General features: G+C 39.5%; 1 protein-coding gene across 8 annotated transcripts in view; it reads left to right on the top strand.

Moving 5' to 3' along the window:
• The window catches only part of nAChRalpha7 (nicotinic Acetylcholine Receptor alpha7), a 208,126-nt gene that overhangs the window by 20,811 nt on the left and 171,814 nt on the right, over window positions 1-15,501 (top strand). Inside the window, exon 2 of one of the 8 annotated variants that reach the window (XM_033385455.1) lies at window positions 15,025-15,094. The exons of the other annotated variants lie outside the window; for them this stretch is intronic. The gene's annotated coding sequence lies outside the window, so the exon portion shown is untranslated. The remainder of the gene's footprint in view (window positions 1-15,024; window positions 15,095-15,501) is intronic. 8 annotated transcript variants of the gene reach the window in all.

Raw genomic sequence — 15,501 nt, 5'->3', positions numbered from 1 at the left:
CATGTTTGTTAGTTTTCTGGGATATACCACTATACTAATTTTAAGTATCGGGTATAAGAGCATGCACCCTCGTTCTCTCTATGAACAGCAGACTTCGTTTCTTTTCGTTTCGGTTTACCGTTGAGCTGTGCGTGAGACTCTTTCTTATCGAACATCGCACAAAGAGAGATACGAGTGACGCTCGCACAGAGAGACTCACTAAAAGACCGATTCTTAAGGACACGAAACTCATAAAGTTTCTCGACGTGTTTGAGTTCATACCAATGGCATTATAAATTGGGTCAAGAATTTCTTTAAATCGCTCGCTATCCAAGAATAAAAATTTCTTTCCGTCAGTTGTTAAAATTTTGATAAGTGAATTTACAATAGATTCTTCACTTGTTTCATATGTAATTTCGTATTCTTTACAACTTCAATTTCGGCCTCCTCTTCGCTGTCGCACGTTCTAAATATTTCACAATGTTTATTTTGACGTTTCAAATTTGTAGAATGATTGCCAGCTAATTTTACTCCGTATACTTTACACAGTGATTTATTGTCAAATGAATTAAATGTAAAAAATTTATTCACTTTTTTATACCCGATACTCAAAATGAATATTGGGGTATATTAGATTTGTGGTGAAAATGGAAGTGTGTAACGTCCAGAAGGAATCGTTTCCGACCCCATAAAGTATATATATTCTTGATCAGCATCAATAGCCGAGTCGATTGAGCCCTGTCTGTCTGTCCGTCCGTCCGTCTGTCCGTCTGTCCGTCCCCTTCAGCGCCTAATGCTCAAAGACTATAAGAGCTAGAGCAACGATGTTTTGGATCCAGACTTCTGTGATATGTCACTGCTCCAAAAATATTTCAAAACTTTGCCCCGCCCACTTCCGCCCCCACAAAGGGCGAAAATCTGTGGCATCCACAATTTTAAAGATACGAGACAACTAAAAACGCAGAATCGTAGAGAATGACCATATCTTTTAGACTGCAGAATCTGAATTCGATCGTATTATTATTATAGCCAGCATCAAGAAAACAATTTCATTTTTTCTCGCCCTCTCTCTCTAACACACACGTAGCATAAGCGGCTTTGCTTAGAGTAAAACATTAGCGCCTAGATCTCAGAGACTATAAAAGCTAGAGCAGCCAAATTTGGTATCCACACTCCTAATATATCGGACCGAGACGAGTTTGTTTCAAAATTTCGCCACACCCCCTTCCGCCCCGCAAAGGATGCAAATCTGGGGATATTCACAAATCTCAGAGACTATTAAAGCTAGAGTAACAAAATTTGGTATCCGCACTTCTGTTAGATCTCACTATAAAACCTTTATCTCAAAATTTCGCCCCACCCCCTTCCGCCCCCACAAAGGACGAAAATCTGTTGCATCCACAATATTGCAGATTTGAGAAAACTAAAAACGCAGAATCATAGATAACGACCATATCTATCAGATTACTGAATCTGGATCAGATCAGATCATTTTTATAGCCAAAGGAAACAAATCAATTTGCAGTGGCTACGCAGCGCCCGACGTCACGCTCAGACTGATTTTCTGTCTCTCTCGCACGCACTCTTTGTCGTGTCGCTTAATATTAGCGGCGTCTGCCGGAGGAGAGCCATACTGACTTAGTATCGGGTATAACTGTAGAGTTGCGGTGTCCGCAGCAACTCACAACGTATCGTATCGTCGAAATTGTGGATGCCACAGGGGGCGGAAGTGGGCGGGGCAAAGTTTTGAAATATTTTTGTAGTAGTGACATATCACAGAAATTTTGATCCAAAACATCGTTGCTCTAGCTCTTATAGTCTTTGAGCATTAGGCGCTGAGGGGGACGGACAGACGGACAAATAATTATCTCTATTCATGCTACCATCAACAGGAACTAAAATTCAAGCAAGCCATTGTAGGGGACTCGTCTTTGCCATCATTCCGAACTTAAACATTATCAAACAATCTGAGAGGTGAAACACTCTGGAGAGAAATTCTGTTGTCTAATATACACAGCTTAGTGAAGTCTGTTCCGAGACGCCTGCAAAAGGTGATAGAAGCAAAGGGAGGATATATATTTTGCTGATTCATCATAAAAAGTTTCTGCGTTCCATTTGTTTTTGTTTTTTTATACCCGATACTCAAAATGAGTATTGGGGTATATTAGATTTGTGGTGAAAATGGATGTGTGTAACGTCCAGAAGGAATCGTTTCCGACCCCATAAAGTATATATATATTCTTGATCAGCATCAATAGCCGAGTCGATTGAGCCCTGTCTGTCTGTCCGTCTGTCCGTCCCTATTAGCGCCTAGTGCTCAAAGACTATAAGAGCTAGAGCAACGATGTTTTGGATCCAGACTTCTGTGATATGTCACTGCTTCAAAAATATTTCAAAACTTCGCACCCCCCACTTCCGCCCCCACAAAGGGCGAAAATCTGTGGCATCCACAATTTTAAAGATTAGAGAAAATTAAAAACGCAGAATCGTAGAGAATGACCATATCTGCAGACTGCAGAATCTGAATTGGATTGTATTATTATTATAGCCAGCATCAAGAAAACAATTTCATTTTTTCTCACCCTGTCTCTCTCTAACACACACGTAGCATAGGCGGCTTTGCTTAGAGTAAAATATAAGCGCCTAGATCTCAGAGACTATAAAAGCTATAGACACCAAATTTGGTATCCACACTCCCAAGATATCGGACCGAGACGAGTTTGTTTCAAAATTTCGCCACACCCCCTTCCGCCCCCGCAAAGGACGAAAATCTGGGAATATTCACAAATCTCAGAGACTATTAACGCTAGAGTAACCAAATTTGGTATCCGCACTCCTGTTAGATCTCACTATAAAAGGTATCTCTCAAAATTTCTCCTCACAAAAAGGACGAAAATCTGTGGAATCCACGTTCCCCCTCGTTTTTATTGATTTGGAGCTTATATTATATATTATATTATTGATATTACAAAACTGGCTGTGCAGTACTACTGACCTGATAGGAATTTTCGTTTCGGATTCCAATGGTCTTAGCAACAACAATAAGTTTGCTGTTCCTTGCAACTCAATGCTCTGTCATTTCAGGTACACCAACATGGACAGACACGATTTCACAATCTTTTTCAAAACTCGCTGTTACTGCTAAGAAACTTTTCATGGACATTTTTTCTGGCCATATGTATTTGTTGTCAGGGCCTTCGCTTAAATAAGGAAGCCACTTTGTAAAAAATGCTTCATATATTGTGTCCAACAAGACGGCAATTATACCCGATACTCAAAATGAGTATATGGGTATATTCAATTTGTGGTGAAAATGGATGGGTGTAGCGTCCAGAACGTCAATATATATATCAGCATCAATAGCCAAGTCCATTGAGCCATGTCTGTATGTCCATCCGTCTATGCAGAGACTATAAGAGCTAGAGCAACGGCATTTTGTATACAGACCTCTGTGATATGTCATTGTTACAAGTGTATTTCAGAACTTCGCCCCGCCGCCACAAAGATGGAAAATCTGTGGCATCCACAATTTTGAAGATACGAGAAAATCAAAAATGCACAATCATAGAGAATGATCATAGAGAGAATCATAGAGAATCATGAGAATGATACATATGTACCAGATTGCCGAATTTTGATTAGATCGGATTATTCTTATGGCCAAAAGTACCAAATTTCAGGCGCTACCCAGCGCCCGACAACACTGATTTTCTGTCTCTCTCTCGCACACACTCTTTGTCGCTCAATATACGCGCCGTCTGGCGGGGGAGAGCCATACTTACTATGTATCGGGTATAAATGTAGAGTTGCGGTCGCAGCAGCAACTCACAACGTTCGCCCTCGTTTTTTTATATTTTTACAGTCATCAAAAAATGAAATAAATGTAAATTAAACAAACAGTCAAAAAAGGTAAAACAATATTTGTTTTTAGTTTTTGACTTTAAAACAAATTTTTATAAAAGTCCTTGCACTATTATCATAAGGCCAACAAAATTTCAAAGGTATATCTTTATTATTTTACAAGTTGCAGTTGGTGGGAAGAGAGTGAAAGTGAAAAAGGTCAAGGCTTGGATTATATTATATTATATATTTTAAATCAACGCGTTTTCTAAGACAATGTGCTGGGACTCATTCTTATCCCTGACTATCTTCTCTGAAGTCTATTTGATATTGTACATTCTGAGTGTCGCGGAAGTGGTTGCGGCTGTCTCTAACAGCTATTAATTGCTCAGCCCACAGCCATCGTTTTGCAGTCAACCCTCTTGGTTTCTTTCATTCGTATTCAGAGTTTTTTTCCAAATTTTTTCAGCTCTCGGGAGATTACTATCTAGCCTAATGCAACGGCTACGACAACAGCTTAACCTGCTGGTTGTGCCGCTTCTGACACTAAAAAGTAGTACCCTGTCGTCGCTAACTGGTGACAGTCGACTAATTGGCAAAAAATCCACATGCGAACAATTTTCTGTAGCGTAACGTGGAACGGTCTGGGGCCCTGAAATGCGCCCTTCTTCTCCAATCGGCAATCTCGTATTGTCTGTTCTTCATTCACTTGCAGAGTTGCACAGCAATACAACGATGTCAAGTAGTTGTTTGCACATCTTCTACTAACAATGTGTCCATCTGTCAACCAATTAATCAAAAAATCTATTGAGCTCAGCAACGTGAAACGAAAGACTGCCTGCCACCACTAACCATACAGTATATAAATTTGTTGTTTGTATGTTGTGATTCAATGCCTACTCCCACCACAACGTACGTAACCTATATTTTTTCTTTAACATTAAAAATCACTTTCAAATTCGGGTGTGGCCAGTCAATTTGGTTCGGTAATGGACCCCCTTTTGTTTTGACAAATATGTCAACATAATGTAATTCTTCTGATATTGTGGGGCAATCAGAAACCAAACGAGGGGAAACGTTGTGAGTTTCTGCGGACTCCGCAACTCCACAGTTATACCCGATACTAAGTCAGTATGGCTCCCCTCCGTCAGACGCCGCTAATATTAAACGACACGACAAAGAGTGCGAGAGAGAATATGAATTATTATGAATATCCCCAGATTTTCATCCTTTGCGGGGGCGGAAGGGGGTGTGGCGAAATTTTGAAACAAACACGTCTCGGTCCGATATATTAGGAGTGTGGATACCAAATTTGGTTGCTCTAGCTTTTATAGTCTCTGAGATCTAGGCGCTAATGTTTTACTCTAAGCAATGCCGCCTATGCTACGTGTGTGTTAGAGAGAGACAGGGCGAGAAAAAATGAAATTGTTTTCTTGGTGCTGGCTATAATAATAATACGATCCAATTCAGATTCTGCAGTCTAAAAGATATGGTCATTCTTTACGATTCTGCGTTTTTGGTTTTCTTGTATCGTCGAAATTGTGGATGCACAGATTTTCGCCCTTTGTGGGGGCGGAAGTGGGCGGGGCAAAGTTTTGAAATATTTTTGTAGCAGTGACATATCACAGAAGTCTGGATCCAAAACATCGTTCCTCTAGCTCTTATAGTCTTTGAGCATTAGGCGCTGAAGGGGACGGACAGACGGACAGACAGACATGGCTCAATCGACTCGGCTATTGATGCATCAAGAATGATTTATCAAGAATATATATACTTTTTGGGGTCGGAAACGATTCCTTCTGGACGTTACACACATCCACTTTTACCGCAAATCTAATATACCCCAATACTTATTTTGAGTATCGGGTATAAAAACATTTCAACCGCTGGAAACGAAACAAGGGGGAACGTTGTGAGTCGCTGCTACGGTGGCGACTTTACATTTATACCCGTTTCTCAGTCAGTATGGCTCCTCTCCGCCAGAGGGTGCACACATTGTACAACAAAGAGTGTGTGTGTGAGAGAGAGAGAGAGAGAGAATAAGTCAGCGCGTGGCTGGGTTTTCGTAGCCAGTGCCAATTTATTTGTTGCTTCTTGCTACAATAATGATACGATCTAGTTCAGATTGCAGCAGTGAGATATCACAAAAGGATACAAAATGTCGTTGATCTTTTTCTCATAGTCTCTGAGCACTAAGCGCTCATAGGGACGGACGGACGGACAGACGTAAATAGCTTAATTGACTCGGCCATTGATGCTGATCAAGACTATACATACTTTATGTGGTCGGAAACTTCCTTCTGTACGTTACACACATCCAATTTCCCCACAAATCGAATAAACCCCCATACTCATTTTTAGTATCGGGTATAAAAATGTTAAACATTGCCTTAAGATAGTTCATTGTCAGCACTGGTTCGCAGCCACATCAAGCGCAATTAGCCTACGTCTTCACAACGGATGAACAGTGGAAAGCAGAAAAGAGCTGGCCAAAGTCAAACTCTGAGTGAGCGCTTTGGATAATTTGAATATAGGCATCTGATAGAGAATTTTCTAACGTTTTCGAAAATGGAAACTAAGAAAATCGCAATGAAAATCGAAAATGACTATTGTTTCAGTGAGCAGCATGTTGCGGCATATTACAGCCTTGCATGAATCCACAGTATTCACAGCTATGTATACTCATGCCCCTTTAATGCGTTCGATCGTTACGAATCCTGCCTTCCATCAGGTTCGAGTTTTTAAAACGACGTACAGTGGATGACATTAATATTCGGTATTTTTTTTTAAGTTTGACTTCCGGAATTAAATGCTAAGCTCTTTGCCGACCACGAAAGACTGTTTTAGCCCAAACCATTCGACGTACCACACAAAAACAAGGGTACAACGGCCGAGCTTCAAGAAAAAGGACATTGCTTTGTGAGCGAAACCGAAAATTAAAAAAAAAGGTTTGCCTAGGAGTACTACAAAAAGGACTGAGGCTGGAGGGATGTTTAACAAGTTTAACCTTGTTGGCAGTAACGGTAAGACTGTGCTTTGGCGGAAACCAAATACTGAGGTGCAGAAGAATCACTTAAGATCGTTATGATGTTATGATTTGGGGCTGCATTTCCGCAAAAGAAGTGAGAAATTTTGATGTCATTGATGGCATAATGAGCTAAGACCATAGCATGAAAATTTTGAAAGAAAAAGACTCGAAACATAAGTCTCATCAAGTAAGGTTTTGGCTGCTAAATAACTGCCCGAAAATCATAGCAACGCAATCCCAATCGCCTGATCTAAGCCTTATTGAAAATTTGTGAGTTAGTTGGACCGACGTGTACACAAAACGCGAATATCGCCCATATCCGTGTTAAGGAAACAGCTTCAGGAAGAGTGGCCCAAAATTGGCCATGAATGTACCCAAAAAATCATAAAAAATATGCCAAAGCACCTAAGCGACGCAATTAAAAAAGATTGGTTATTATACCAAATATTAAATTCGTTTTTTAGTTTAAGTAGGTTTTTTCAGTTAAGCTAGGTACACACGATGCAAACAATTTTCAGCAAGTTGATCACGAGAAAACGATAAAACTAATTGAATTGTACGAGAATTATTCTGTTTGATGGGATGTCACGTCAGCAGACTATAAAATAAGCATAACGAGGGGGAACGTTGTGAGTTGCTGTGGACACCGCAACGCTACATTTATACCCGATACTAAGTCAGTATGGCTCTCCTCCGGCAGACGCCGCTAATATTAAACGACACGACAAAGAGTGCGTGCGAGAGAAAATGATTCGATCTGATCCAGCAACCGAATAGATATGGTCATTCTCTATGATTGTGCGTTTTTCGTTTTCTCGAATCTGCAATATTGTGGATGCAACAGATTTTCGTCCATTGTGGGAGCAGAAGGGGGAAGGGTGAAATTTTGAGATATACGTTTTATAGTGAGATCTAACAGGAGTGCGGATACCAAATTTGGTTGCTCCAGCCTAAATAGTCTCTAAGATTTGTGGATGCCCCAGATTTTCGTTCTTTGCGGGGGCGGAGGGCGGAGGTCCGATATCACAGGAGTGTGGATACCAAATTTGGTTCCTCTAGCTCTTATAGGTTCTGAGATCCTTGAGCTCATATTTTGCAATTGGCAAAACCGACCATGAAACCTGTGTGTTAGAGAGAGACAGAGCCAGAAAGAATGAAATTGTTTTCTTGATTCTGTCTATAATAATTTTACGATCCAATTCATATTCTGCAGTCTAAAAGATATGGTAATCTTCTACGATTCTGCGTTTTTAGTTTTCTCGTATCGTCGAAATTGTGGATACCACAGATTTTCGCTTTTTGTGGGGGCGGAAGTGGGCGGGGCAAAGTTTTGAAATATTCTTGTAGTAGTGACATATCACAGAAGTCCGGATCTAAAACATCGTTGCTCTAGCTCTTATAGTCTTTGAGCACTAGGCGCTGATAGGGACGGACAGACGGACAGACGGACGGACGGACTGACGGACAGACAGACAGGGCTAAATTGACTCGGCTATTGATTCTGATCAAGAATATATATACTTTATGGGGTCGGAAACGATTCCTTCTGGACGTTACACACATCCACTTTTCCATAAATCTAATATAGCCCAATTCTCATTTTGAATATCGGGTATTATTACCTGCTTTGTTCAGTCCTTATTCGGCGGACCTTATTCTAACGGACCGAACGAAGCGAATCCCGAAGCCCACCGAATCGATTCTGTTGCGCGTTTATGCAGGGTCTTAGTATACAAAAGAAAAACACAGACTAAAAATGATGACACCAACTCTGATAATAAAACATAAAAAAATAAGACATATTTGGTTTTTCATTTTTGTAAAATAAACTTTAAGCTAAAATTATTTTGTATAATGTACATTGTACCATATGTATGCATTGCTTAGCACTTAGACATCATTGCACCATGAGCTCATGGAGACTACATTTTTGAAGTTATTCCAAAATGTAGTTTTCCAATTTATTTCATGAAGATGTTTTTATTCGTTGCATCTATTCCATTGTTTAAATCACATCACAATTGGCTCTTCTCAGAAGTTGTTAATAAAATATTTACTCTCGAGAAATTATAGACCAGCCTGACCTGCGTTCCCTTCAGCACTCATCGCAGTGGTACTTCGTGTCTTAGTGGACTTTGATTTCCCTCGTTTTCTGAGCTTCGCCTAAATTATTCAGAAAGATGAAAACACTTAATGCCCTAATGGCGTTTATATGCCCGATTATAATGCCGTGAGTGGCAGCAGATAATGAATTTAATCCGCAATGCCTCAAAGCATTGTTCCTGCATACTTTGCCAGTGTGAATGAATGTACATACATACATGTACATGTATGTATGTATGTACTAGATACATATGTACATACTAATTGAGATTGACTTCAGAAGCGAAAAGCCGTTCGATTGATGGGGCGGCTATAAGACTGACTATAATCTCCGGATAATATTATAATAATAATAATATATATAATAATATAATGATATTGTACCAAACAATTACTTTTTATCTAAAATCATCGCTTATAAAATGCATAATTTTTCGTCTGAAAATACTATTTAGTCTCTACTCCACGCCATATGAGTACAGTAGACGCTCGAATATTAGATCCACTTTGTAAATGACGTGGACGGATTCTTTTTCAAATATAAAAAAACTACTGTTTTTAAATTATTTTCATTTTACATGAAAAAATATTCAGTGCATCAGTTTTATTTCATATAATCTAAGATACTGGATTGTTTCTTGGTCCTCTTCAACTGAACTTCGGAACTGAACTGTCTTTACTGTGTACGCACATGCGAATATGACACAAAACAAATAAGGGAAACCCTCTTTTTTAAACCAACGAAATAGCAGCAAAAATAAAAATAAAAAATTAAGCTCATTCGTAAGCAGAGGTTTGTTCCACTATGCAAGACATTGATGCTGGTCGAACATTTTGTAGCTGAAGCTTATCGTCTAGAAAATATAAAGCTCTCAAATTCAAAATTGAGACATTTTTTCCCGAAATTTTGACTTTTTATTCCTTGTGTTTTTATTGTATAGTTACATTAATTGGGCGTCGATTAAGGTATCGATTGTTAATCTATGGATAATCGAATGAGGTGCCGCCATTTTACCTTTAGATTCCGATACAATAGAATTAGTTTAATTATTTGTCCACATTTTGTTAGATGTCCCCATTTATATATATAATTGTTAATCTCTTTATTTAAGTCGGGCACAACAATAAGAGATGAGAGCTGCATAGTCAAACCAAACAAGCAGCTTTTATTGATTCAATCGTTTGCCTTTTGGCTGCTATCTTTGATTTCATGCTATTTTTCAGCTGGCGAGCTTTATTTTCCGTATTGTGTGAAGAAAACATAGGCTAAACAAAATTGTTGGCATTAGAGAAACACATTTTAACAACACACACATTTTAACGTTTTAAGCCGCGGCAATGCTTTATTTTTATACATGTGAGCTTAAAATTTATGTAACTTATACAATATATGTTATAAGTAATTACACCAAGCGCCAGAATCGGTATCGAAGCCGATGGCTACAGCATTTTAATTTCTTTTGGGGGAAAGTTTGTGAAATACCCTTATAACAGTGTGATATAATAGCCTGTTAGTCTCTGAAATCTGGGAAGGAAAATGTCAAATTATGCTTTATCTCACGAGAACAATTCTTCCTGGCGGCCATCGGTTCATGCAATTTTGAATGTACTGGGGTCACTTTAATGCCCAAAGATGTCTCTATCTCATGGTATGTCATGTGACCAATAGCCAATCCCGCACAGTATACAGAAGGAACCGTCTGACAGCAGCTGTGTTTTAATGGTTGTCCTCCGTTGCAGTCCGTCGTCTCTGAAAGGTTTTTGAGAAAAAAGAGGACTTCCATGCCTAGGTGTTGAAAACTATTTTTGCCTTAAGCCAATCGGAATGGATTTTTCGGATTGGCTTACCTTAGTGAAGATACTTTGCAGCCCGGTGATAGCCATATTTTCGGCCCTTTGTAGTTGGACCAAAGAAACTATCAGAAACTGCCGATTTGAACGGCTTGAAGCTTTTTACGGAACACCTAACATTCCGTTTTGTGAGGATGAGTGCCATCGATATTATCCAGCCTTCTTTAGGGAAATGCGTATGTTGGCTCGATGGATATACACCCAGAGAGCTCGGTATTTAATATAATGTGTACAAATTCTCAATGGTTTTTCCAAGGAGTATCACTTCTTTTAAGGTATTCCACCAACTTATGTATAATTAATTTTCCCTACTATTCTTCTGAAAATACACAAAAAAAAAACTCTAAAAAGAAAACAATATTGGGTGAATAGCTTAAATTGTAGAAAACTAAGGAAAATAATTTCGGGCAAGCCTGTAAGGCTGTTCAAATTTTGATTTTTGGGAAATGTTGTAATTTTAAATGAAAATATTGAACACTTTTTATAAAGGAATGCCATGCCGGCCTTTCCAATTTTAGTTTGAGTAAACCCTTCGTCTTAATAAACACGCACTACCCAATTTGGGGTCCACTAACAAATTGACTAACTAGAAAATTGTCCAACAAAGAACACCCTTAGCCTGCATACAATAAACGTATACTTGCACTTGTATACCATACGAGTATTCTGGCTATGTATAGAGACGCAAAGGGTCAAGGACAGGACTTATTGTACGCATGGAAATGCATTTTTTTAATAGACTGATGTCCATGTTTTCGTCGCCTTAAAGCCAAGTCAGTATTATGTTCATATCTCTAGGACTACTTGCATAAGACCTATAGAAAACCGAATTAAATGTAAAATGTTTGATATTTTCTGCTCCCAATCCACCTAAAATTGTTGGGACCGGGTTATTAAAAGTATGTTGGCAGTTTTTTTTTAAATGTACCTTTAATTACTTATAAATTTTTAGTCGCGTTTAATAACCGAGTCGGATTATTTTTATAGCCAAAATAACAAATTAATTTTCGGTTGCCACGCAGCGCCCGACAACACGTTCAGACTGATTTTCTGTCACTTTTTGTCGCTCAATGTACGCGCCGTCTGCCGGGGGAGAGCCATACTGATGGCGGCATCAAAAGCCGAGTCGAGTGAGCCATGTCTGTCTGTCTGTCTGTCTGTCCGTCCGTCCGTCTGTCCGTTTGTCCGTCCGTCCGTCTGTCCGTCCCCTTCAGCGCCTAGTGCTCAAAGACTATAAGAGCTAGAGCAACGATGTTTTGGATCCAGTCTTCTGTGATATGTCACTGCTACAAGAATATTTCAAAACTTTGCCCCGCCCACAAGGGGCGACAATCTGTGGCATCCACAATTTCTACGATACGAGAAAAATAAAAACGCAGAATCGTAGAAGATGACTATATCTTCTAGAGTGCATCTGAACCAGATCGTATAATTATTATAGCCAGAATCAAGAAAACAATTTCATTCTTTCTCGCTCTGTCTCTCTCTAAAACACAGGTTTCATGGTCGGTTTTGCCAATTGCAAAATATGAGCTCAAGGATCTCAGAACCTATAAGAGCTAGAGGAACCAAATTTGGTATCCACACTTCTGTTAGATCACACTATAAAACGTATATCTCAAAATTTCGCCCCACCCCCCTTCCGCCCACACAAAGGACGAAAATTTGTTGCATCCACAATATTGCAGATTCGAGAAAACTAAAAACGCAGAATAATAGAGAATGACCATATCTATCAGGTTGCTGAATCTGGATCAGATCGGATCATTTTTGTAGCCAAAAGCAAGAAATCAATTTGCAGTGGCTACGCAGCGCCCGACGTCACGCTCAGACTGATTTTCTGTCTCTCTCGCACTCTTTGTCGTGTCGTTTAATATTAGCGGCGTCTGCCGGAGGAGAGCCATACCAAAGACTGTAAAATATTGTATAGTCTTTGGCCATACTGACTTAGTATCGGGTATAACTGTAGAGTTGCGGTGTCCGCAGCAACTCACAACGTTCCCCCTCGTTAAGATATGAGAATACCGAAAACTCAGAATCGAAGAGAATGACCATATCGACCAGATTGTCGAATCAAATCGGATAATTATTATAGCCAGAATGAACAAATCAAATTTCAGTGACTACGTTAGTCCTTATTTACTTATTCATTCTCGCTCTCTTTCTCCTCATCCAGTATTCGCCCCCCTGTCAGAAGGGAACGAAATATAACGGCGGGTGCTGTTGTGAGAATGGTGTGAGATCGAAGCAGAAGCAGAAAAATTAGAGAGAGGTCATCCAGGAAATAAGGATTCAACAGGGGTACATTTTTTCAACAGCTAAATTTAATTCCTGGTGATCATATTCACGTTCCCGTACCAATTCTCGATTAAATGCGTCATAATAATAAACTACCGCATGTAACACATGTCTTCGAAGAGCTTGATTATGTATGTATCTCCTCTTTCACTTCAAGATCGGTATTTCTGGAACCTACACGATTTTGATGTAAAATATCTTCTGACAGATTATCCTTGTATTTGTGCCAAAGGTTAGATGGGTTCGATGGAGATTATGTCGAAATGCTGATATCAGATAATGTGCGTAACTGACTTGGAAATGCATACATAAAAGCTTCCTCGATTGTCGTATCCCAATGTGTATCGTTTTCTAGTAAATTGAGTCCTTCACATGTAGCACAATATATTGGGAATTTTGGTCCATTCACAGTGCGTTGTGACTCAAATGACGTTGGCTCACGCATTCATAAATCTTTGGATGAACTGATAACATACTACCAAGAGAATGAGTAGAGCGCACATCCGGATAACCAGGAACTGCATCGCTATAATTCCGTCGTTGAAATTTCTTCGATGAATCATTCCAAGTGTAATAGAGTGACAGTAAAGAAAACTTCGTGCAAATGGATCGCTTTGGCAGATCGCAAAGAAACTGGTCAATGTTGTCGCTGTAAGTGTTCACGTTGAACATTTGACGATTCTCCATATGCACCGCCAAATGCACAACAGTATAATGACGTTCATGAATAGGGAATGAAAATGTACGCCAAATCGCTTAATTACACTTCAAATAACGGCCAACTTAATAGCGCGCAATTTCATCGTTGGTATTGTACGATTGGATGCCAAAACCCGCCATATCGCTTCCTTTCGTGACATATTTGCAAATGTATTTTATGGACTTTACAGAAGTGCAATACTTAACGTTGCAATGTGTCTTGAACGGTTCGGAAGGGAAGTGGCGAATGTGGAACAATCCAACTGTTGTCGACAACGAAATCCATACTTTTCCCATTTTTGCGATAGTTCGCCCGTTGTCGTCGACGCCGATACAGTGGATAACCGTTGCTTCCAGTGATGGTCTCCCCCGTTAATTTGCGTTTATATCGTTTGAAAGTTTCAAGTTTAAACTCTTACCGTCGACCATGCAAGATAATTGGAGATTGATTGCGCCACACGGTTCATGAATCATATTTGTAATTTTGACGTCATGTAGGTCTGGATCGGCTTCGAGATCGGGAATCTCAGTACATAGATGATATCTCAACTTGGTCCGGTTGACTTCTTTCCACTAACCAAATAAGAATGTGTGCATGTGGCAGGCCTCGTTTTTGTCATTCGATTGAATACATCCAGTATCTCCAAAGACGCGTTCATCAGGGACCTAGTTTTTTGCCTAAATACACGTGCTGTGATGTCGTGTCGATCACTTGATGTTTGTCCGGGAAGTAGCAATTTAACAATTTCTATTCATTTTGGATTACAGGTAAAAGTAATAAAGAGATCTGGCCGAACGTAATGACGAACATACATATGTCATTACACCTTGCGCATATTAATGCTTATGACGTGGACTACCTACATACGTCGCCGGCAGAATTCAATACAATTCAAGACAGAAGAAAGTTAACTTAAATTATTCATTAATGAATATTTGACTTTGGAAGCACAACTATCAAAAGTTTATGGAGAAAGAGAATTCCATAACAAATCCTAAGGCTTTCAAGAGAGTGCAAGTTAATAAGACGCACCCAACTCTCAAAAAAAGGAAGATGAAGAAAAGGGTCCCAATTAAGGCCGCGCAGGGCAAAAAATATTGTGAGGAATTATGCTTAGAGTTGATAAATTTAAATAATTGTTTAGGATCTCGTTTAAAGTTGAAAAATCTGACTGCGAGCCAGACAGTTTAAACCTCTTATATAAACTAGATTTTATATTCCCTAGGTTTATTACCCGCGGAGTGAAACAAATAGGCCCAGAAAGATTTCTGAGAGGGGAAACTAATGGAAAAAAGGTAAGAAAGATGGAAAAAACAGTGCTGTAGAATGCATTAGTGGTGGGCTATCAGAGAAAGTGCGCTATTCAAAGAGATAAAATCAGGCCTCGTGAAGCAAAATATGGCAGAAGGCTTTATGCAGGATTTGGTGGGAACAGAAAAAGGCAGCCATTTCCAGGGTGGGATGGTAAAGGTTTACGAGAAAAGATAGAGGGGAACCTCTGTGGACTAGAGTGTTCGTTGAGTCGGTAGTAAAGAGAAGGTCTAAAATCCTACCTATGATATTTCATATGCCGTTTCCCTGACCCAATAATGAGTCGGACAGAGAATTAACGAAATCGTGCTGCATGGATGGGAACATCTGGTTAGAGTCTTCGGATGGAGACCAGGAAATATTTGGATGATGAAAATCCCCAAGGACGATA

This window comes from Drosophila pseudoobscura, chromosome X, assembly GCF_009870125.1.
Source record: "Drosophila pseudoobscura strain MV-25-SWS-2005 chromosome X, UCI_Dpse_MV25, whole genome shotgun sequence".
Lineage (NCBI taxonomy): Eukaryota > Metazoa > Arthropoda > Insecta > Diptera > Drosophilidae > Drosophila > Drosophila pseudoobscura.
This window is presented reverse-complemented; position numbering and strand designations above follow the sequence as displayed.